General features: G+C 39.6%; 1 long non-coding RNA gene across 1 annotated transcript; it reads right to left on the bottom strand.

Moving 5' to 3' along the window:
* Nucleotides 1–16,835: 16,835 nt before the first annotated feature.
* Nucleotides 16,836–18,267, bottom strand: LOC138756142 (uncharacterized). The gene is made up of 3 exons (XR_011352796.1): nucleotides 18,168–18,267; nucleotides 17,700–17,820; nucleotides 16,836–17,011 (listed from the first exon to the last, which is right to left on the bottom strand). It is a non-coding gene; the product is annotated as an uncharacterized lncRNA (long non-coding RNA).
* Nucleotides 18,268–24,266: the final 5,999 nt, after the last annotated feature.

Genomic DNA, 24,266 nt, shown 5'->3' with positions numbered 1-24,266 from the left:
ATGTGGCAGGCACCAAGAGATTTCTTTAGGCAGTCCTTGTACCTTTTCTTTGGTGCACCTCTGTCACGGTGGCCAGTGGAGAGCTCGCCATATAATACGATCTTGGGAAGGCGATGGTCCTCCATTCTGGAGACGTGACCCATCCAGCGCAAAAAGTAATGCAAAAGAAAATACCAATTACATTGAAAACAAGAAGTATACTTTTCAAATTTCAACAAGTCTGATTACAAGGGATAAAGAATGGACTATAATCTGATGTACATATATTTTTAAGTAAGTAAATATTACCAATAAGCAAATGATTGAATGAAAATCAAGAAGAAACAGCAGAGAAAAAGCAATGAGGAGGGTCAGAATGTCATAAGCTTTAGCTCCTAAATAGACGTTGTATAGAAGTACAGCTGTCACTTGAGGGATAACATAAAGTCAACAAAGAACGCCCTCAACATGGATCTTGGGGTGACATTTCTTGTGGTTGTGTGGTGAACAATAGAACTGAAGTGCTCTTATTGCCCTCATTTATGCATAATCCATGTGGCTTTCAATGAGAGAGACTTCTGTTGCATGTACCTCCCAGTGATGCTTTGTTAGTTCACAGCAAGACTTTGACTCCCGTGCCCTAACCCTACAAGAGGAAGCCCCACCAAATTTAATTTGTGTCTGTGTCATTTGGTTATCAACCAGTATCTATGTCAGCAAGACCAAATTAATGTGGAACAGATGGACACAATTCTGTTCAATTAGATTCAGGACATTTTGCTTTCTTGTTATAATCTGCATCAGTTTAAGGATTTCACAGTTATTTGAAAACAGCAGGACATGTAAAACAGACCATACAAATTCAAATGTGAAGCTCTAGCTAACTGGACTCATTCTAATTACACATTTACTTATGGCTCTGTCCACCGTTCTCATTGATCTCCATCACTTTCTCTTTGCTGCAATAATTGTAATAAATATGTATGAAATGGCCAGGCTTTAAACATCACTTGTATAACTTTCTCCTCACTTTAGAACTGCAACAGGTTTTTTGTTTTTAAAAACTCTTTCTGGCAAAACTACTTAAAAATGTGGAACAGTGCCAATATTTACTCATCAATTACTTGCAAAGCAACCATGACTTTTTTGATTCTACTCATCTGATAAAGCATGTCCCTTTCTCCAAAAATATCAGTGTCCAGACATATCAGAAGCTCATTCTATTGGGGTGGATTTTCTTGGCACTGGCAATGCATCAGACAAGGTTGGTACTTTGTTTTTGTCTTTGCAGATTTGCCGCATGATTTTTTCTTGTATTTGAGAAACAGATATCAATGAAGCATGTACAGGCTATCTGCATCTTTCTAAATAATCCTGCATCTTTATCGTATTATTTGTTCTCCACACTTCCTCCTTTATAATTTGGTAAACTTGATGAGGTAAAAAAAAATTCTTTATTTTGTATGACCTTAGGTCAGATCAATTTATCAATGTCGAATAGATTTAAATAATACTCTGGGGAGGTGAGTTCATGTTGTGTAAATCTGATAATACATGGTATACAAAATGCTATTCTTAAGCAATTGATCTATAAATGTTAAATCAGTTCAAGACTTCAGTTCTAAAAATACAATCAACTCCACTGTATGCAAGTGTTGAGCTGCTCCCAATGTATCTGTATGAAAATCATCCACTCTGGACAAGTACAGCTAATTACCTGCTCAACAACAGAGATTTCAAGTGACTGTCATTTGGCCAGAGGGACCGATCTGGTCCACCATGGTATTTTACCATTGATTGATGGGGCAACACAGTAGTTGCCATTCAATGAAGCAGAAAATAAAATGATTACCTTCAGTATCTATTGGACTCCAATGACCTGTCTGTTTAGTGCAGTGATGCTCTTTTAGTTAATCTTCCAAAAGGTTAATTGGACATGAACCAAGGAAATCAAGAGGTTAAGCTGGGTCATTGTGACAGCAGGCACTATGGACAATGTTAATACACACTGGATAATTGTTTTCTCACCTTAGCCTTGATTTGTCAGTAGGCACACTGGCAAACCTTACACACAATGAAGAATAAAATCACTCCTCAATGAGAAAGAATAAACATGCAGATCTTCATCGACAAACTTGTGACATTGTAAGAGTGAGCAGCCGAAGGATTTCTTTCATCTTGATCAAAAACATGAGGGAGATCATGGGTAGATTGGCATAGATTCTTTATGGTTAATCTCAATTTATTTTAATGCACAAAATCTCCCCAAAATATCCCCGTGATTTCCAGGTGTGCACTGCAGACAATGTTATCATCTTTCTACTGTGCCAGTATTAAGACAATAATGAAAGCTAATGGCCAATAAAATAATTTCCGCTTGAAATTAATTCAAAATTGAAATGCTTCTTGCAAAACAATGTGGCTGCTGTGGAAGTATTATTTTTAAATTGATCATATATCTTTAATAAGCATTATGCAAAGGTACATTTTTGTGCTATTTAAATCAATGCTATTAAAAATCACCACATTTCACAAAACTCAACAATTTGACAGGAATAGAAAGGGCACAGCCTGTGGTGGATTCTTCATCCTCTAGGTTATTTCTATGTGACTAAGATGGCAGTCTTGAGCTGAAATGCCAACCCAACTTATATTTACCAAGATACCAGCTTGGTAAAGGAGCAGAATCCTGCATTAAGAACAACATCCTTGGAAGATCATCTAGGTCCTGATTGTCACTTATATTTTTTGATGATATTAATTGATCACATTTGAAATGCTGACCATTTTTTTCTCCCACAAATGCTGCTGGACCAATTTAGTTCCTCCAATAGATGGTGTTGAGTTTCAGATTCCAGCATCTGCAATCTCCTGTGTGTGCACACTTTCCTCCTTGGATGGTGACTGACTTGCTGAGTTCTTCCAGCAGTTTGTTTTTCTTTTTATTCTCATCGATTTTTGCTTTTTGAAACTTTTGTGGTGATTAGTGCTAATTCTCATACGTCCACTGTATAAATTCATGAGATTGGACAAAAATAAAAAGAAATTCAAAAGAGAGTAAAGAGTATTTTTTTTACAGACAGAAAAAGATCTATATAATTCCAGACAGGGCAACATTCAGTTGAACCAAAAAATTGTCATCTGCTATTTGAGTCCTTCTAGATAGGATGTGCTGTCTCAGAAGATCATCTGGAATGATTTCATTGTTTATGAAACAATTTCTTTATCTTCTGCATCAGAGACTCCAGCCCACCTTGAGTGGGTTCACAATCACAATTCGAAGATGGAGTGTTGACAGTGGTGTCACAATTAACTTATCCATTTACTAGGCACCTAAGCAACTTAATGCTGACAAAAGCTTCCCCTGTTGATTGTAGCATATTCTATCGTCTTTTGGGAAATCTGACTGAAGGATACTAAATATCTCCTGAACCTCAGAAAAAGCCCTCAAGAATAGTGAGAAAAGCTTATACAACCCGCTTCCAGTTCTACTGATACAATTTTACAGTCATCATAATTGCATCAATTAACATCAGGAAGGCTAGAATGCATTAAATACATCTGAAGTTAGGAAAATGTCAGATGTGCTACTATGGATCACACATAGAAATGGCCCACCCAAATCCACAGCAATAGTCACTTCTTCTGGAAATGATTGCTGGTGTGATCTGACAAGGTATAATTACATTTTGTTTAAATGTTTAAAATTCAAATGTAGACATACACATCCATACACACAGCACAGTAACAGGCCATTTCAGCCTACGAGTCCATGCTGCCCAATTTACACCCAATTAACCTACAACCCCTGGTATATTTTGAAGGGTGGGAGAAAACTGGAGCCCCTAGGGAAACCCCACACAGACATGAGGAGAACGTACAAACTCCTTACAGACAGCACTAGATTTGAAGTTTTCCTGGTTACTGGCGCTGTAAGGGCATTGCGCTAACCACGACACCAACTGTGCTGCCCTACTCTGCACAGCATGCTGTTTGTTTCATGCCTAATGAAAAGAGAGCAATTGATCAAGCTTCTCAGGTATGGAACATTCTTAAAAGACAAACTGAAGTAGAACAATGTGAAAGGATGACTTAATCATATGAAACATCCAGAATTTGTGTCAAGTATGTTATGTGTCTGTAATACTTGCTGATGTTGAAACAGTTTGACAGTTTCCAACAAATTCAAATGTTAGCACAATATTCATATTACAAAGCCCTTCAAATACTTACTAAGTATGTTAAACATTTTATGCAGCGAACTTTACTGGATACACGTATCTAACCTACCTCATGATTATATCATCTCAGAAACAATAAGATACTGTATACTTTGAATACAGCAGCTTTCACAAATGCAGGATTTCCCAAAATACTTTATAGCAATAAAGTGTTTTGAGGAATAATCAATGATCGCATGATGTATGATATGTTATCTTTTCAATGGAATTGTCATGTGAGACAACTCTCAGATTGTCAGAAAACAAAAGTTTGCAGAGCTGGAATTGTTAAAGGGTTTTGACCTGAAATGTTCACAATTCTTTCCAGGCCTCCATCCCCATTGATACTGCTTGACTCACTGAGTTTTCAACCAGTTTTTTTTATGATTGCTTTTAACTTCCTGACCCCCTTCCCCCCCCCCCCCCCACCCCCAGCCCCCCCCCTCCCACCCACACACTGCCTCATCATTACCATGGATCTCCAGTCTTTATACACCTCCATTCTCCATCAGGAAATTCTTAGAGGCAATCTATTTCTTCTCCAACAAAGATCTAATCAATTCTCCTCCATCAACACTCATTTAGCCCTCTGAACATGTTCTTATCCTGAACAAGTTCATTTTTCAGTCTTCTCACTTCCTACAAATCAAAGGCGTAACCAAGAAAACTCCCATAGGTCTCAGCTATGCCTACTCTTTTTTGCCTATGAATACGGTCCATGTTCCAAACCTTGTCTGGTACTACCACTAACCTTTTGCCCATTACATCAATGCCTGCATTGGAGTTGTTACCTGCACTCTTGAAGAACTTGTAAAATTTATCACCTTTGCTACTAATTTTCAGCCCACTGTCGGATTTATTTGGACCATTTCTGACATTCATCTTCCCTTTTCAGCACTCTCTGTTTCCATCTCAGGAAACATTTACTATAAAGTCACAAACATGAGGTTACTGAGATTAAACCTCTCCCCAGCACATCTCTTAAAAGGATGGCATCCCTTTCTGTTTCTTTGTATCCACTATATTGGCTCCCAAAATGAGTACATCCATTCAAGGACATCAGAAATGCCATTTTTTTATTAATGGAACATGACTTCCTCTCTACTGTGGTTAATGGATCCCTGTCCCACATTTCTTTGTTTCTTAGAGTTCCACTCTCATTGCCCCCCTCCCCCCTCTCCATGTAGGTGTAGTTCCCTTTTCATCCCACTATTCTCTACATTCAACACATTATCCTCCATTATTTCCATCAGCTACAACAAGATTCCACCACAAGCCACATTAATGCCTCTCCCACCCCCATCCTGGACCACTCCTTCCATGATTTTCTTGGCTGTTCATCACTCTCTACACACCTCTCTGTCACTCCTGGCACTTTCTTTCCTTCAACTGCAGAAATCGCAACACTTGTTCTTACATCTGCTCCCTCACTACCATTCAAGGACATAAACAGGCCTTCCACACAAGGCAACTATGCATTAGCACCTATGCCAACCTAGATATGGTTGCAGGCATCAATTGTACATAATTTAAGTGATTGGCAAAGAACCAGTGTACCCGCACACGGTCTCAAGCAATTCTCAACTAGAACAACTACTGGAAATAATGGGGCCTCTTTGAATGACTTCGTGATAAGGGAGTGAAAGCAGATGAATCACATAAGAATGGTTGCCTCACAGTTTCAGCACCAGGTTGCCCTCCAAGAATAAAATCCTGCTCAATGTCTCCCTGTAGCGTAGGCCCCCAAGTCCAGGCATCATCCTCGTAAATCCTCTCAGCACTCTCTCCAACTTGACAACATCTTTCCTGTAGCACGGTGACCAAAACTGAACACAATACTCCAAATGGGGCCTCAACGATGTCAACTCCAACATGACCTCCCAATATCTTTACCTAATACTCTGATTGATGAAGGCCAATGTGCTGAAAGCTTCTGACCACCCTATCTATTCCGTACCCTGTACTTCTAGATCCCTCTGTTTTGCAACCCTCCACAGCTCCCTGCCATCTACTGCCTAGTTCCTACCCATGTTTGTCGTCCTAAAATGCAAAGTCTCACATTTCTCTGCACATACAGTAATATATTGCATGTCTCTACTCTCAATACAGTAATCTTCTTGGGATTCTTTTGGCTTTCTAAAAAAATAGGTGAAGTGGCAAATATAGTTGATGGGATGTTGTCAAAAGAAAATAAATTGTTTTTACAGATGTTAGCGAATCTTCAAACCAAATATACAGATTTAGGATACCAATCCTGCTGAGCACCAATGCCTCAGGACAAAATCCTCTACTCGTGCAACAGATGCAATCTTTGAAATGTGGACATATATTCCTCTTCATAATTCACTCCACACAGAGTAATATCAACATTTGCAGATGACTCATGTTGATTCTGTAACAGACAACTGCTTAAAGAAATTGATACACTAAGAATATGGGGCTGAAGAGAGCATTTGGAGGTGCAAATCTGAGAAGGTAAATTCAGTCTCTCATCAAGGAGAAAGCTTCATTCTGATCCCAGTTAACCTACCACTCTTCATTACATGCTCCCACACTCCAGAATGTTTCTGATGTTTTCTAGTGCTTATTCAGCTCTCTGTATTATGTTATCATGTCCAACATTAATTCAATATAACTGCAATTCATTAAATTTGTCATTGTTTTTTTTCTGTTTGCCTGTCAAGCAATGGCTTAAATATTTTAATATTTTACTCTAAATTCTCTATTATCTTTATGCCAGTGACAAATTTGATCAGATTAAGATGGATTACTATGGTTGGATAATTGATTTAAACCAAACTGAAGAATTTACATGCATATTGTGTTTTTCGTAACCTCAGTGAATTATAATTATTGTTTTAATTCGAAGGCATAGCTACATTTGTGATGTAGGAAAAGCAGCAACAAATTTTGACACAGCAAATACCCAACTGTAGCAACAGGTAACAAGTAGATCACCAAGGTTGCTAATGGTTGAGTAGAAAATATTGTCCAGAAATCAAAGACAAACCTAACTGCTCCTTTTAAAAATATCTTGGGATTTTTTTTTCTTCTGTCCACCTACATGGGAAGGCAAGCCTAGATTTATCAGATGGATGGAATTTCCAGGGTGTTACTTAAAACCTCTTATGATCTTGTTGGCCTTGATTTGGTGTGTGCTTGAAAATCTAAATGTCTTGAACGCAGTGGTGTTCCATTAACAAATGACCAATTACTCAAGTCTCACATTGCAGTTCTCAAGAAAAGAATTTAAAAAACCACTTTTATTCTGATTTCTGCCTCTCCCTTGCCAAACCTGTCCTGAACTGGGATTCACTCTTTGCTACAAAACCTGAAGAAGAGTTTTGGCTCAAAACATTGACTGTCTATTGCTTTCCCTGGATGTTGCCTGACCTGTTAAGTTCCTCCAGCAGTTTTATCCAGCAACTGCAGATTTCCTTGTTTGCCTCTTTTCATATTGCTTCTTTTTTTTACCTCCTTGATAATGATCTGTTTGTGTCTCTAGACAATTGTCCTCAGGTCATACATGTTTTATTGATCTACAGCCCTCAACAGAATGATCAGAGGCCTGGCATTGAGGGATCATGGGGTAAGGGTTAGGAAACGGTTACCAGTTGTTGGACAGCAATGGTAGACTGTGGTGGAACTTGAGATCATTGGTTAGATCTCAAGATGTTCTTTAAAAGGAGCAGTTTGGTTTGTATTTGTTTTCTGGACAATATTTTCTACTCAACCATTAGCAACCTTGGTGATCTCCTTCTTAACTGTTGCTACAATTGGGGATTTGCTGTGTCAAAATTGGTTGCTGCTTTTCCTACATCACAAATGTAGCTATGCCTTCGAATTACAAACAATAATTATAATTCACTGTCAAGGGTAAAGAATTAGTAGTGCAGACTGGAATTACTAATTTAATGGGGGAGAGCTACAATTGTTGGTAAAGTGGGAGGGGTTGAGAGTGGGGGAGGGGCTGTGATTGATGGTTGCATCTGGGTTGGCAACTAGGGGTTGGCGATTAAGGAATTGTGATTTATAGTTGATGGTGGCGGGTGGTGGTCAGAAGGCAGTGCTTTGGGAATTGTTTTTGTTGGGGGCTGTAAGTGTTGGTTGAATGGGCATTGGAATTAATGGGCTGTGACCAAAGACTTGGTTGGGTTTGGTGGTCAGGCAACATGCTCTCTAGTTTAGGAGGAGATTGGTAACTGCTCAGTGGTTATCACTGTTTTGGCAGGGGTTAGATTGTTATTATATTGGGTTCATTGGTTGATTCAGTGATTGATGCTGCAGGAAGTTAATGATTTGTAAATGAGGACCTAAAGGCAGGAGTTGCAGTCATGCAGATCTGTATGATGTTAATGCAGTGAAAGGGAAGTATCCAAAGGAGAGCTGGGCAAGTAGCTTATTTAAATGAGATTGGCCTCGTGTTCTCTTTAAGTTCCATGATTTGTGTAGCTGGGCAACAAGGTTAGCATTGCAGTTAGCATCATGCTATTAGTGTGCCAGTGAGCCACGTTCAAATCTAATGCTGTCTGTAAGGAAAACCATAATAATGGAGAAACTCAGCCGGTCAATCACTGAACTTTCTATAGGAAAGATAAAGATACATAACCAATGTTTCAGGCTTGAGCCCTTCATCAAGACCTGCTGTTTGAACTGTTAAGCTTCTCCAGCATTGTTACTTCAATCACAGTGTCTGCAGACTTTTGTATTTTACTGCTGTCTGTGAGGAGTTTGTACATTCTTTGTGCGTGTGTGGGTGTGGGGGAGTGTGGGGGTTTGCCTAGCTGCTTCGGTTTCCTCCCCCTCCAAAAAACATGTGCAGGGATGAAGGTTCATTTGGTGTGATTGGACGGCAGGGGTTTAAATGACAAGAATTAGCTCATATTGTGCTGTAAATAAAAGGAAGGAGGCTTCTCAGATACATTATAATCTGCTCTAGCAAGAATTGTCTTTGGTTGTCATGAGTAATTCCAACATGAATGAAAAGCCCCAAAATAATGTCCTGACTAGTTTTGGGTGTTACAGAACATCACTCAGCATGTCTGAAAACCTCAGTGCATTATGGGTGTTATATGGCGAGCTCTCCACTGGCCACCGTGACAGAGGTGCACCAAAGAAAAGGTACAAGGACTGCCTAAAGAAATCTCTTGGTGCCTGCCCCATTGACCACCGCCAGTGGGCTGATAACGCCTCAAACCGTGCATCTTGGCGCCTCACAGTTTGGCGGGCAGCAACCTCCTTTGAAGAAGACCGCAGAGCCCACCTCAGTGACAAAAGACAAAGGAGGAAAAACCCAACACCCAACCCCAACCAACCAACCAATTTTCCCCTGCAACCGTGCCTGCCTGTCCCACATCGGACTTGTCAGCCACAAACGAGCCTGCAGCTGACGTGGACTTTTTACCCCCTCCATAAATCTTCGTCCGCGAAGCCAAGCCAAAGATATGGCAGAGTCTACAACAAAGATTTTGGACTTTGTGATCTTGAAGCTAATTCATTTCATCAGTGTTGTGGTGAAAAACATTGTATAGCATATGTTCTATAATTGCAAATGACTATTTGAAAGGACAAGGCATGACACTCTTTCTAATAATCGCAAACTTGATGTCATCCAAAAGTTCAAATTTATTGTTACGTGAAGCAAGATGCAGTGAGTGATAAGATGCAGCAAATCTGGCCCTCAGCAGGTTTCAAATTTTTGTTTTGTAAGTTGTCCGGCTAGACGCAGAACAGAAGGAAAGTGCAAAGTTGCACAGAGAGATGAGATGGCATGGAGAAAAGGGATCATAATTTTATTATTTTTTGAAATTCATTCAGGAGTTTGATAATGGAAAGAAAGAAACTATCATTGAGGCTAATTGTGTGATCTCATACTCCAAATCAGAATTTATTGTTGGGAACATGTATCATGAAATTTGTTGTTTGTGGTTTAACCGACCTCTACAAGGAAACACACACACACAGACAGTGTGGCAGGTTAAGCTAACTCCTTTATTAGGGTTGGAAAGGCTGCTTTTATACTTCTTCAAGTTCCCACCATTTTTTACTGATTGACTGAGTCAGCCATATGAAGAACAATAGCGGATGGGAACATCCATGCATATGAATGCCCTTCTTCCCCAGCCTGTTTCTACTGAGTTAGCTGGGCAGCTTGACCAATGCCATTCTAGGGCTGTTGGTCTGATGCTGCCCCACTGGTTCGTTGTCCTGGGAGTTGTTTTAGTGATCTCTGTCCACATCTGCTGCCGTACAATGTGCCGGCCTGATCTCCGCAAGTGCAGGCCGCCACAGTGGCAACATTACAGGTGCAAAAATTGTTATAAATTACATTAAAAAATCAGTGCAGAGAAGAGAGAAAGTGAGATAGTGTCTGTGGTTCATTTTTCCATTTAGAAAACTGATGGTGTAGGAGAAGAAACTGTTTTTGTACTGTTGGGGTTTGTCTTTAAGCTTTTCAGATTTATTGTCAGAGTACATGCATGACATCACATACAACCCTGGGATTCCTTTTTCCTGTGGGTGTGGCAGAATTACCACTAATTGGTAATGCAAAAAATAAATAGTGCACAGCTTAAACAAATAAACAAGTAAAAGAACTGTAAACAAATAATGAATGTAAACAAACTGTACAAAGCAGAGGGAAATAATGAAAATCAATAAAGTGCACAAGTAAGAGTCCTTAAATTAGCCCCGATTGAGTTTGTTGTTGCAGAGTCTGATGGTGAAGGGGTAGCAGCTGTTCCTGAACCTGGTGGAGCAAGTCTTGTGGCACCTATACTTCTTTCCTGATGGCAGCAGCAAGAACAGAACATGTTCTGGGTGGTGTGGGTCTTTGATGATTACTGCTGCCCTACATTGGCAGCGTTTCCTGTCAATGTAATCAATAGTAGGGAGGGTTTTGCCTGTGATGTCCTGAGCTGTGTCCACTACCTTTTGGAGGGCTTTATGCTTAGGAGTATTGGTGTCCCCATATCAGACCGTGATGCAGCTGATCAGCACACTTTCCACTACTCATCTGTAGACATTTTCCAGGGTTTTCTGGTGTCATACCAAACCTCCGCAAATTCTTGCGGAAGTAGAGGCGCTGACATGCTTTCATGATGCCATTAGTGTGTTGGGACCAGGAAAATCCTCCGAGATAGTGACTCTCAAGAACCTAAATTTGCTCAACCTCTCCCCCTCTGGTCCCCAAGTGATCACTGGATTGTATATCTCTGGCTTTTCTTTCCTGAAGTCAACAATCAGCTCCTTAGTTTTGGTGACATTGAGTGCAAGGTTGTTGTTGATGCACCATTCATCTAAGTTTCTAACCTCCATCTTGTATACTGACTCATCCCCATCCTTTATACAACCCATTACCATGGTATCGTCAGCAAATCTGTAGATGGTGTTATTATCGTACCGAGCTACACAGTCATAGGTGTAAAGTGAGTAGAGCAGGAGCTAAGAACACAGCTCTGTGGTGCTACAGTACAAATAGAGATTGTGGAGGAGAAGTCCTTACCAATCTTCACTAATTGTGATCTGGAGGTAAGTAAATCCATGATTCAGTTACACAGTGGGTGTTGAGCCCCTGGTCTTGGCGTTTGCTGATCGGTTTTGAGGGGATGATGGTATTAAATGCTGAATAGTAGTCAATAAAGTGCATTCTAATGTATGCATGCATGCTGTCCAGATGTTCCAGGGTTTTGTGCAGAGCCATTGACATGGCATAAGCTGTAGACCTGTTTCTATGATAGGGTAACTAGAATGGATCCATGTCACTGCTCAGACAGGAGCTGATGTGCTTCATCACCAACTTTTCAGAACACTTCATCATTGTTGATGTAAATGCTACTGGTCGATAGTTATTAAGGCAAGTTATTACACTTTTCTTTGGCACTGGTATATTTGATCCCTGTTTTAAACAGATGGGTACCACACCCTGCTGGAGTGAGATATTGAAGATATCTGTGAATACTGTGGTAAGTTGGTCAGCACAGATCTTTAATATTCATCCAGCTACTCCATCCGGGCCAGATGCTTTCTTCACTCTCCTGAAGGAAGCACACATGCCATGCCCAGATACAATACATATCAGGGTACTTAGGGGTGTGGAGGGGTAGTTCTTCGCTGTTACTGCCATCAAATTGGGCATAGAAGGCGTGGAGTTCCTCTGAGAGAGAAGCTTTGCCAGCTTCTACTTTACCGGTTTTGGTTTTGCTCTTTAAGCCCTACCACAGCTGTCAGGTGTCCCTTGTTGTTTCCATTTTCATCCAGAAACTTTTCGCAGGTCATACCTGCTCCTGCTGTACTGATCTGGATCTCTGGACTTAAATGCTTGCGATCTGGCTCTCAGCAGGTGCCTCATTCTTGATGGTAACAGTGAGAGGAGGCCATGGCCAGGGTTGTGAGTGTTCAGGATAGAGGCTGTTTTAGAGGATATCGACAAGAGGTAGCGTTTTATCTTAAATGGAGTGAAGGTTAATGCGCATGATGGTGCTGGCCATGCTCATTACTCTCTGTAGCCCTTTCCTGTCCTGTGCATTGACGCCTCCATACCAGACAGTGATGCAACCAGTCAGAATGCTCTCCATGGTACACCTGTAGAAATTTACAAGAGTATTTGGTGACGTACCGAGTCTCCTCAAACTCCTCATGAAGTATAGCTGCTGGTGAGCCCTCTTCATGATTGTATTGACATGAAGGCCCCAGGATAGATGTTCAGAGATGTTGACACCCAGGAATTTGTTTATCCTTTCCTCTGCTGACCCCTCAATGAGGACTAGTTTGTGTTTTTCTGTTTTCCATTTCCCATACCATGTACCCAGTTGCTTCCCTTCATTCAGTGGCATCACTAGTGTTGGTGTCACCCAATGCAATAACTCATTGTGTCACTCCGCCACCCCTCCCCCACTCCATGGACCTCCCATACCAGACCATAAAGAATCCTTTGTGATGTTTTTGTACTAAAGTTATTCGTAAATCGTAATTCCTGTATATCCCTGAATGTAATAGCAATAATAATGAGATAAACAGCTAGCAAAATTAAAATTACATCTTTAAATTTGCAAAGCAGCAACAAAAACAATAGTGCATGCTCGTAGACGAAGTCACATGATCTGAAGCATCATTGTAATTGGGTAATAATGACAGCATCTGAAGGTTCGAAAAGTAAATTAGCATAGAGTTTTAGCCTTGTAAGTATATTGATGCATGTAACCTGGCCTTATGAAAAAATCTTTTCGTTGTCATAACTAACTACAGGGATATTTTTATAAAAAATAAATTTGTGCTGAAACTGCACAAAAATTTGGTAGACAGTCATTTTGGTGCCACCCCGTCACCCAGTGCAGTCCGCACCCTCATACACCCCTAGTGTCGCCAGTGCTTCCATTACTTCTGAGATTGCTGACAGACACTGATTCCCAGTTGAGCAAACTCTCAGTTTGTAAGAGCTAATCCTTGCTATCAAATCACTTCTTATCTTTATAATCCCACTTACCCTATGCATTACCAAGACACTGGTTCCATTCCCTTTGTGCAGAAATGGACTCCTGCAATGAGAAATTGAGAAATACTATCCTGGCAATGGAGGCAGTACAGAAGAAGTACAGTCATGATTCTGGAAATAAAGGGTTAATTTGAGAGGTGAGATTGAGTAACCTGGGACTCTACTCATTGGAGCTTGAATGCACGGGATATCTTCTACAAACACAGAAAATTATGAAAGGGATAAAATAAGAGGAGTGGTTGCTTCCACTGACAGGAGAACTATGGGATTATAGTCTCAAGATTTAGGGGAGTAGATTTCAGGTGGATAGGAGGAGCAACTCGTTCTCACTGAGAGTAGTGAATCTGTGGTATTCTCTGTTCAATGAAGCAGAAGAGGATGCCTCATTAAATGTATATAAGACAGATAGATAGATTTTTGAATAATAGGGGAATTAGGGGAAAATTAGTTATGGCGAACAGATGGGTCAGTGGAGCTGAGTCCATGACCAGATCAGCCATGGATGTTGAATGGAGGAGCAGGCGCAACAGCCCAGTTCTTGCTCCTATTTCTTATGTTCTTATGTTTGTCTAAAGAAAGCATCAACTATGCTCCTAAAGGGTATGTGCTCAGTAAAAAGAATATTGGTCTAGCAGATTCATGTTGCAATCACAATATAAATAGAAACACTAAATTACCTTAATCTTATTTAGTCATTCATTTGATGGAGTCTCCAATTAGGGCATTTTTAAAAATTTCTGTGCCAGTAAGAGTAATTTTCCTTTTCTAGTTAATGAGCATAATTTCTGAAGAAATCGTGTCTTATTTATCAAAAAACCATAACTATGGCATATAATTACATGACTTAAGTAAATAGTGTGCTCACATCTAGGATATGGAATGTGAGAGAAAAATAAACAAGGTGAATATTAAGCAGTATAGCACTGAATATCAATTGTTGGCAACTGAGGGTTGCTCATGTGTAATGAATGTTTGCTTAAACACTTTTATTCAATATGAAAAATGTAAGGCATTTCGAAATACACTGATCTGAACAGCATCCTACTCATGAGTAGACATACAATTATCCATGGCACCTTATTCCGTTTTCAGCTTCTGTATGTCCTGTGCAGGTTAGAAGGTGATATAAGGGTCATAGGAAAACTTCTCTCTGGTATCCAGCAGTGACATCTGCAATCAGATTGTTAGTGTATTAAATCAATCTGTCAGAATATCCTAAGTGCTGCTCAGTCAGCCATGAGGAAATACTGTGGATTGGCTAAAATGTTCTTCGCTGTGCCCAGTCAGTCAGCGTAAATGGAGCATCAGACAATACCTTTAAACCAGTGTTCGATCATTGAACTTCACATTGATGGGTCTTGATCTAATAAGCAATAACATCCAAAGGAACAGGTTGAAAGGCTTGGGGAGGTTTGTTTGTCACGTAACTCAAAACTCTCAGTCTGCTTTAAACCAAAGGCCTCTTAACCAGTGGGATAACATTTTACTACATGATTTTAAAAAAAGCATTACATATTCTTATTGCATTCAAAGGAAGTTTTCATTGTGTAGTATGACAAGCTAGCCACTAGATGACACCAAGAGATAGGAACTATTTCAATAATTTATTCTGACTTTTCATGACAGAAACCACTATAAAAGGTGACTATTATTGCTTAGATCATCATTAAGATCACTGAGGTAAGCAAATTGCATGATCTTGTGTAAATTAACTATACTAATATTCTAGTGTAAGTTATTACTGTCAAGGAGTGCAGCAAGTCCAGAATTTATGGGCATCCTGGAGTGTGCAACCAAAAATAATTTCTTTTTGCCAGTTCTAACATCACTGTGAGACCCCCTAATGGGTTATTATCTTAATGGACAGCTCACACTATTAATCTATCATACTGCAGAGAAGCAGCGACAAAGGCTGAGATGGCCAAAAAATAAATTAGTTGACTTACATTCCTGGCTCTTGATAGACTTATTATCTTGCATCTTATTTTTACATTTCATGAGCAGAATTGAAGAGCGCATGTACTAACTGTATTATTGCAGCACTTAAGTGGAGTGGTCCAGAGCATGTAATTATGTTGCAGTCTTATGGCCCTGAAGAGATGGGGATAGTGGAAGAGTATATCCATGATTTGAGGGCTACACACTGATGATTATAGAGACAGTGCTCTTTGGATCTGTCTCTGGCCTTTGTGTTTGCCAGTTGCTATGGCAAATAAATGGGTAGAATTTTGTCCATTTTTAATCAGATGGGAAATTCATAATTTCACCTGCTACATTATATATGTGGTCTTTAAACAATTGAAAAGGATCTGCAGGAATTGTGCTGTCAATAAAGAAGAAAGTTGAAATATGCCCTTCTCCACACATTTGTGTGGATTCAAGCCGCTTTCTCAAATTCAGCTACAGCAACAAATTACCTTGTTGAATTTTATTTGTTCAAAACAACAAGAAAGGCTTGTCTTGCCTCAACATTAAAGGTGCTTCATGAATCAACCAAAATATCAATGAGCTTTGAAACAAATAGTATTTTTATGCAGAACCTTCAAAAAGCTGTGAATGTCATATTAATATTTAAATGTTTATCAATAACTTGATGTCAACAGGAAGGCATTTTTCTGTTTTGAGATTTGTGTCTTATCTCGTTTTCTTCATGTGTACATTGCATTCTAATCTCCAAGAAAACGTGATAATTTGACATTGACCAATATACCTTGTGCATGAATATGATTAACAAAGTTATTTGCCATCTAAAGCAAATCCCCTGTACTTGTTGGTAGACTGGTTTTGATAGAATTGCTTAACATGAATGTCCTTGCTCAATTCAGTATATGGGAGTACAGCTGTGTAAATAAATATTATTGTACACATGAATACACTTTTGACAATTCCTGAGCCTTGGCATTGAACTATGAATACAGTTGTGTATATCAGTGATATCAGTGAATCAGTTACAGACCATTGTGGGTAAAGTAGACATGGTGTTCCATGAAATCCTCTTCAGTGCAGCTGGCAAAACAATGCCATGGATAATGTCAATATTCTGATAAGGGGAAGCAATTGGACATTAAACCATTTTTTAAGAAGGCTCAGACAGATTTCAAAAAGTCTCTGAGACAGTGTACTGAGGGAATAAAACACTATAACCATTTGCAATTTTTTTCATTTGTTCAAATGAGGTGGATGCCATTTGCAAGATCAGTATTTTGCTCATGGTAATTGTCTCACAGAAGATGGTGGTGAGCTGCCGCCTTGAACTGCAGCAGATCTCTTGATAATTGTATTGCGTAGCATTCTTCGACAAAGAGTTCCAGGATTCAGACTGGGAAGCAATAAAAGAACAATATATTTTCACATTTTCAGGGGCAATTTCTCATTTTTTTTTATATATATGAATGATTCCAGCATTTTTCATTGACTAGCATAAATCCTCTTAGTGAAATTTATTAACCCTGACTGTGGAAATGATTAAGATATATTCACCAATTTTAACATCAATGCAAATTGGGAAGCTACTTTTGTTTTCCCAGTGATGTTGTTTCAGATTTTTCAAGTGTAACTGGATACTCATTCAGTGAGAATAGCTTGACATTTCAGGAGTTAACCCTTTTGTGAAAAGTTTAACATTACAAAATTATGAAATTTCTTTTTTCAATGATCAAGCTCTCCTTCCATGATTGTCTAACACCTTTTTTAGCATCAATTTTATTTGCCATCTAATAACTTGTTCTTATTGTTCAAGACTTGCTGTATGCAGGGATGGGCTTTTTTTTTCATTTTCATGTGCTTATATTGTAGAATATCAGTGAATATCCCCAATTCATTGGAAGTATTCTGCTGGATTGTATCAGTCCTTAGTATGGGACGACGTTGTCAAATACTTCAAAAAAACTGCAGCGAATTTTGAACACAGTTCAGGCCATCATGCAAACCATCCTCTTCTCCATCAACTTTGATAATATGGCCCACTGACTCGAGAAAGCAGCCCCATATGAAAGGACACATCTCACCTCAGTAGTACTCTTTTCTACCTCTTCCTATTGGACAAATAACACACAGATTTGAAGTTGTACACCGCCAGATTCAAGGTCAGTTTCTTTCCTGCTGCTATCAGATTTATAAATGGACCTGCTATGAGTAAAAGATGAAGCACAGTTTAAAATACTTTTCTCTTTAACACTGCATCCTGTACTTTTGATTTATTGGAATACTATCCCTGCACTTTGATTTTTATTCTTACATTACTGTGTATAGTTTAACTTGCTTGGATAGCATACAAACAATGTTTTTCACCCCATCTCAATACATGTGATAACAAACTATACAATTTAAAAGTAATTAATTTTAATTCAATTCTGACTTTTTCTGTCTCTCCACCTTTCATGTCTTATTTGAAAGAAAGCTGTGAAGTAACTGTGCCCTATGACACTGCCAAAGGAAATTCCAAAGCAATAAGTTTTACAACATGAGTAACTAACCTCTAGCGATTCCAAGTATTTGGTATGTATAGCTGATGCCTATTAACTTCAGTTTTACCTCCTGGTACACAATATCCTAACTATTGGTAAATAAAACAAATTGCCTGTGATTAAGTATGATGTAATATAACAACCAGCCTAGTCTTGAACTTGTTTTAATCTCTGTCATAATGGGGTAAAATAACTTAGCTGAAGATGTTGGATGTTTTGTTTGAAATAATTAACAGGTCTTATCTTTGGCAAATGCATACGAAAATGTCTCAGTCATGTCAGTATATAAACTATGCCCGTTTCCAGCTACAAGCCAGTAGCCACCTTTCTTCAAACAGTGGGTACTTATTCTTGCAATTGTGATTTTACATTCTAAACTAATTAGTGATTGAAGTTCCTTGTGCAAAGTTTTGCTTTGAAGACTAGTTCCATTTGTATCCATGTTTCTGTTGATTAAAATTGACATTTAGTCCCTAAGAGTTGGCCAAAGGGCCTATTTCTTTGTTACATTGCACAGTGACTATATGCAGTACCTAAATGCTTTTGAAGAATACTTTGCAAAATTGATTAGGTTGTGAAAAACATTGAAAATCTGAAAATAGTGTCTCGGTCAATGCTTTCCTGGAGGAATATAATAGCATTGTTCCTTATATTTGCACTTGGCCTCACCCTGGTAGTTGATTAGGGCAAGGATAAACATATCCATGTAGGAATGGTGAAAGGAATTGAAACAACTATCTTCTGAGAGTACAAGCTTAGACCCACCAGCAAACTCGAGGTGTTTGATAAAGTGGTACTCAATTGTTGTGTTCAGAATAGGGTTGATGGATTCAAAGAGAATCAAAGCTGGGTACATGTTATCAACAAACAATGGTTTGGTTACACACAAGAGAATTCACACACTCATATAGACCTGGAATAGTATACAATTAACTACACATAGGGTGCAAATTAATTGTTGCTAAACATTCTGAACTCCCAACTGGGAATACAAGGGTTAAACATGCAATGCCCATCCACCCACAGGCACAGCACATTAATGAACAGTAAATTAAATGCAACCAACAAGTATGTTAAATGAACCTGATTTCCATAATCAACCAAGGCACATAATCCAGGACAGGCCCATTGCCGACTAGACTTCAGTGCTGGTCTTGATGCAGAAGCAAAAAAGGATCAGGTAAGCTCAATGTATGACTTTTCAATACATGACCTGCTCGACCCAATTGCTTTTCAGCTTCACCTGTTGGCAGATCTAACAAATGATTGAAACCTAAAGGACCAATCACACATCAACCTCACAGGTAGGCATATCTAATCTTTAATTGGCAGGTGAAGTCACTTCTGATCTCAGGCTTGATGGAGAGGTTACATGAACCTCCATTATCCAATCTATATTTAGACTGATCGCTAAAGAGGAGAACTTACTAAGTGCACAACATGCATCATATTCCCTTTGGGCAACCTTAAATCCAACTCCATGAACATTGTTTTATCTAATTTTAGGCTCCCCCCGGCCTCCACACGATTCCACTGTTTCCATATATTCTTCAACTATTTTCTCTAATCTCCCCTCCTACCAGTTATCTCTTCACCTTTCACACCTTCTGCCAATGCCCTATCATCTCTTCGGCCCTCCCTAGCTTCTTTCACCCCTTGATACAGTTGATACCACTTTAGTCTCATTGATTGACCATTTCTACCCATGGGATGCTGCCTGACCCATTGAGTTTCTCCAGCAGCTCATTGTTTGCTCAAGATTCCAGTATTGGCAATTTTTTTTTTCTTGTTCCTTTTTTTTAATGAGGAATTTAAGAATTAACTGTAGCACTCTGAGTCTGAAGTCACATTGATCAAACCAGTAAAGGCAATAGATTTCCTCCCCAGCAGACATTAGTGATTCAGATGACAATTTGGTAACTGCCTGATTTTGCAAATGATTTTTAATATCCAGATTATTTTAACTAAATTTATAGTTGCACACTCCTTGATGAGGTTTTAACTTGTGTGTTTAGATTTTTAGTCCAACTCGTTTGTCCATTTACTAGTGCACCACTGTACCGTTAACTGGAAAGTTTACTTTTGTTTTGGAAATCTAACTATCCTCTTTAAGCAGGGTTAAGTTATAAATAGAAAGAAGTGTTTTTATAGGCAAGGCACATTCCTTCTCTTATTCATACAGCACTTAATTGAATAAATACAGTCTGAATAAATGATGTAACAGATGTACTCAGCTTCCAACTTGTGCTGCTGACAAGGCTATATATGAACCACCAATCTCATGATAATGATGAATTTATTGCCACACATTGTAAAATATCCGTATGCACGATGTGAACTCTAAAGTACCAATACTTTCAGAATGACCCAAAAGACTTTCTGAATCAACTATATTTTTTGCAAGTGTTTTTATCCCATATAAATTAGACTTTCATCATTTTGCCACCTTCCCAAATAGCTGAGGCAATGAAAACAGAAAACAATGGAAATACTCAGCTGGTCAAGTGGCATGAATGAGAAGAGCAATTGAGTTAAAATTTCAGGTCCAAGGTCCATTTTCAGAACTAGAAATAACGTAATAGAAGCTTGTTAAGTTGCAGGAGTACTGGGGAGAAAGTATTTCTTTGATAGGCTGAAATGGGAGAACTAAGCAAACTGTTGGAGGAATTCAACAGGCCAAGTAGCATCGGTGAAGGTAAAGGGATGGGTAACTTTTTGGGTTAAGATCCTGCATCAGAACTCAGGCAAAATCTGATTGACTATGGAGATAAGCATAAACAAGGTAATCTGGTTAATGAGTACATCGGATCAATTAAAAAGTGGCCATAAAGAGAGAAGAACACAGAAACAAGAATATAGGAGTTGAGAAATACAGAGCAGGAACCCATTTGCATCAGGTCAGGCTAGGCATGTCCTCTGCTTCCAGGTAACGGGGAAAATAACAATTGAACCAATATCAAAGATGGGAGATTAATACAGACTGGGACATCGTTAACTAATGCTGAGAAATCATTGTTAAGTCCAGATGTCTGCAACATGCCAGACAGAAAATGAGTTTGCATTAGGCCTCAATATAACAATGCAGGAGGGCACATACAGAGAGGCCAGCATGGGGCTGGGATGGAGAATGAAAGTGATAGGCTTGGGATGCTTCTAAGGACTGAATGCATGTTCTCTGTGAAACACAGATATGCTTTTGTTTTCTAAAAGGTAGAGGACAATATGCTGTGACCACTAAATGTTGTACAATAGATTGGAAGAAATGAAAGTGATTCACGGCTTTGCCTAAAAAAAAGAATTTGAATCTCTGGATGATAGGAAGAGAAGAGTACATTGTACTTGATGTTCACAATGTGTGGACAATCAAATCTCACAGTTACATCCTCCTCTCCTCATTGATGCTGTCAAAGGTTTGAGTATAACATATGTTTGCAATGCCATGAAATTTCCACAAGAAATTCCTAGGCCAAACTGTTTCAGTTATAACCCTCCCTCTACTGTAAGGACAGTTGCAAGAACACTCATCAGAATCAGAATTTATTGTCATGAACATGTGTCACGAAATTTGTTGTTTTGCAGCAGCATTACAGGTGCAGAAATTCTATAAATCTCATTTTTAAACATAAATAAATTAGTGCAAAAATAAGATTAAAAAATGAGATAGTGCCTGTGGCTCATTGTCCATTTAGAAATCTGATAAGAGCCAAGGGGAAGAAGCTGTTTTATGCCATTGGAGTCTTCAGACTCCTGTACCTTCTTCTGGATGGCAAAAGTGAGAAGTGGGTGGTGAGGATCCTTGATAATAGAGGCTGTATTCTTGAGTCACCGCCTCTTGTAGATGTATTTTATAGAGTGAAGATTAATGCCCATTCTGGCACTGGACTTGTTCACAACTCTCTGTAGCCTCTTCCTGCCTGTGCATTGGCACCTCCGTAGCCGACAGAGATGTAACCAGTCAAAATACTCTCCACAGTACACCTGTATAAATTTGTATGAGTCTTGGGTGACTTACCAAATTTCCTCAAACTCCTGATGAAGTATAGAAGTTGACAAACCTTCTTCATCATTGCAGTAACATGAAGCCCAAGAATAAATCTTCAGGATGTTGACACCCAGGAATTTGAAGTTCTTTATCCTTTCCGCTGCTGACCCCTCTATGAGGACTGGTTTGTGTTCTCCAGATTTTCCCTTCCTGAAGTCAACAATCAATTCCTTTGTTTTGCTAACATTGAGTGTGAGGTTGTTGTTGTGATACCACTCAACTAGTTGAACTATCTCACTTCCGTAACCTTAATCATTGCCATCTATGATCCTGCTGATGACCATGGTCTCGTCGGCAAATTTGTAGCTGGCATTTGCATTGTGTCTAGCCACACAATAATCAGAATCATGGGTGTAGAGAGAATAGAGCAATGAGTTAAGCATGCATCCTTGAGGTGCGCCTTTGTTGATTGTCAGTGAGGAGATGTGATTACTGATTCGTATTGATTATGGTCTTTTGAAGTGGAAGTCAATGAACCAGTTGCAGAGGGAGGTGCAAAGGTCCAGGTTTTGGAGCTTGCTGACCAATACTGAGGGGATGATGATGACAGCTGAGCTGTATCAATGAGGTGCAACCTGATGTATGTATTGCTATTGTGTAGGTGACCTGGAGCTGAGTGGAGACCCAGTGAAATTGCAACTGCTGCGGAATGATTGTGGCGGTAGGCAAATTGCAGTGGGACCTGGTCTTCACTGAGTTATGAGTTCAGTCTGGCTATGACCAACCTCTCATAGCATTTCATCACCACAGATGTGAGTTCTACTGGGTGATAGAAATTGAGGCAGGTCACTGTGCTCTTCTTGACCACCATTATGATTTGTGCCCTTTTGAAGCAGGTGGGAATGACCAACTACACCAATGAGAGATTAAAGATGTCTGCAAATAATCCAATTTGTTGATTGTAACAGATTTTCAGTACAATACCAGATACACCTTCAGGCCCTGACACCTTGCAAACGTTTATCTTTTTGAAGGATGTTCCAACATTGGCTTCAGAGACAGATATCACAGGGTGGTCAGTTTCTGCATGGATTCTCCTTTTCAAAGCAAGCATAAAAGATGTTCAACTCATCGGTTAGTGAAGCATCACAACCATCTACGATATTAGGAATTGCCTATACCTCACCAAGATTAGCGTATACAGAGCCGTTGTCATACCTACACTCCTGTTCAGCTCCGAATCATGGGTCCTCTACCGGCATCACCTACAGCTCCTAGAACGCTTCCACCAGCGTTGTCTCCGCTCCATCCTCAACATTCATTGGAGCGACTTCATCCCTAACATCGAAGTACTCGAGATGGCAGAGGCCGACAGCATTGAATCCATGCTGCTGAAGATCCAACTGCACTGGGTAGGTCACGTCTCCAAAATGGAGGACGATTGCCTTCCCAAGATCGTGTTATATGGCGAGCTCTCCACTGGCCACCGTGTCAGAGGTGCACCAAAGAAGAGGTACAAGGACTGCCTAAAGAAATCTCTTGGTGCCTGCCACATTGACCACCGCCAGTGGGCTGATATCGCCTCAAACCGTGCATCTTGGCGCCTCACAGTTCGGTGGGCAGCAACCTCCTTTGAAGAAGACCGCAGAGCCCACCTCACTGACAAAAGACAATGGAGGAAAAACCCAACACCCAACCCCAACCAAGTAATTTTCCCCTGCAACCGTGTCTGCCTGTCCCGCATCGGACTTGTCAGCCACAAACGAGCCTGCAGCTGACGTGGACATTTACCCCTCCATAAATCTTCGTCCGCGAAGCCAAGCCAAAGATTAAGATGTAAGAACATAACATATGAACATAAGAAATAGGAGCAGGAGTAGGCCATCTGGCCTGTCAATCCTGGTCTGCCATTCAATATGATCATGACTGATCTGATGATTAACTAATTTCCACCTAACTGCCTTTCCCCATATCCCTTAATTCCTTTACTATGTAAAAAATATATCCAACCTTAAATATATTTTCTGAGGTTGCCTCCACTGCTTCAATTGGTAGAAAATTCAACAGATTCATCACCCTCTGGGAAAAGCAGTTCCTCTTCATCTCTGTCCTAAATTTACTACACT

The sequence above is a fragment of the Narcine bancroftii genome, chromosome 3, assembly GCF_036971445.1.
Source record: "Narcine bancroftii isolate sNarBan1 chromosome 3, sNarBan1.hap1, whole genome shotgun sequence".
Classification (NCBI taxonomy): Eukaryota; Metazoa; Chordata; class Chondrichthyes; order Torpediniformes; family Narcinidae; genus Narcine; species Narcine bancroftii.
The sequence above is the reverse complement of the archived record's forward strand: the minus strand, read 5'-3'. Positions and strand labels throughout refer to the sequence as shown.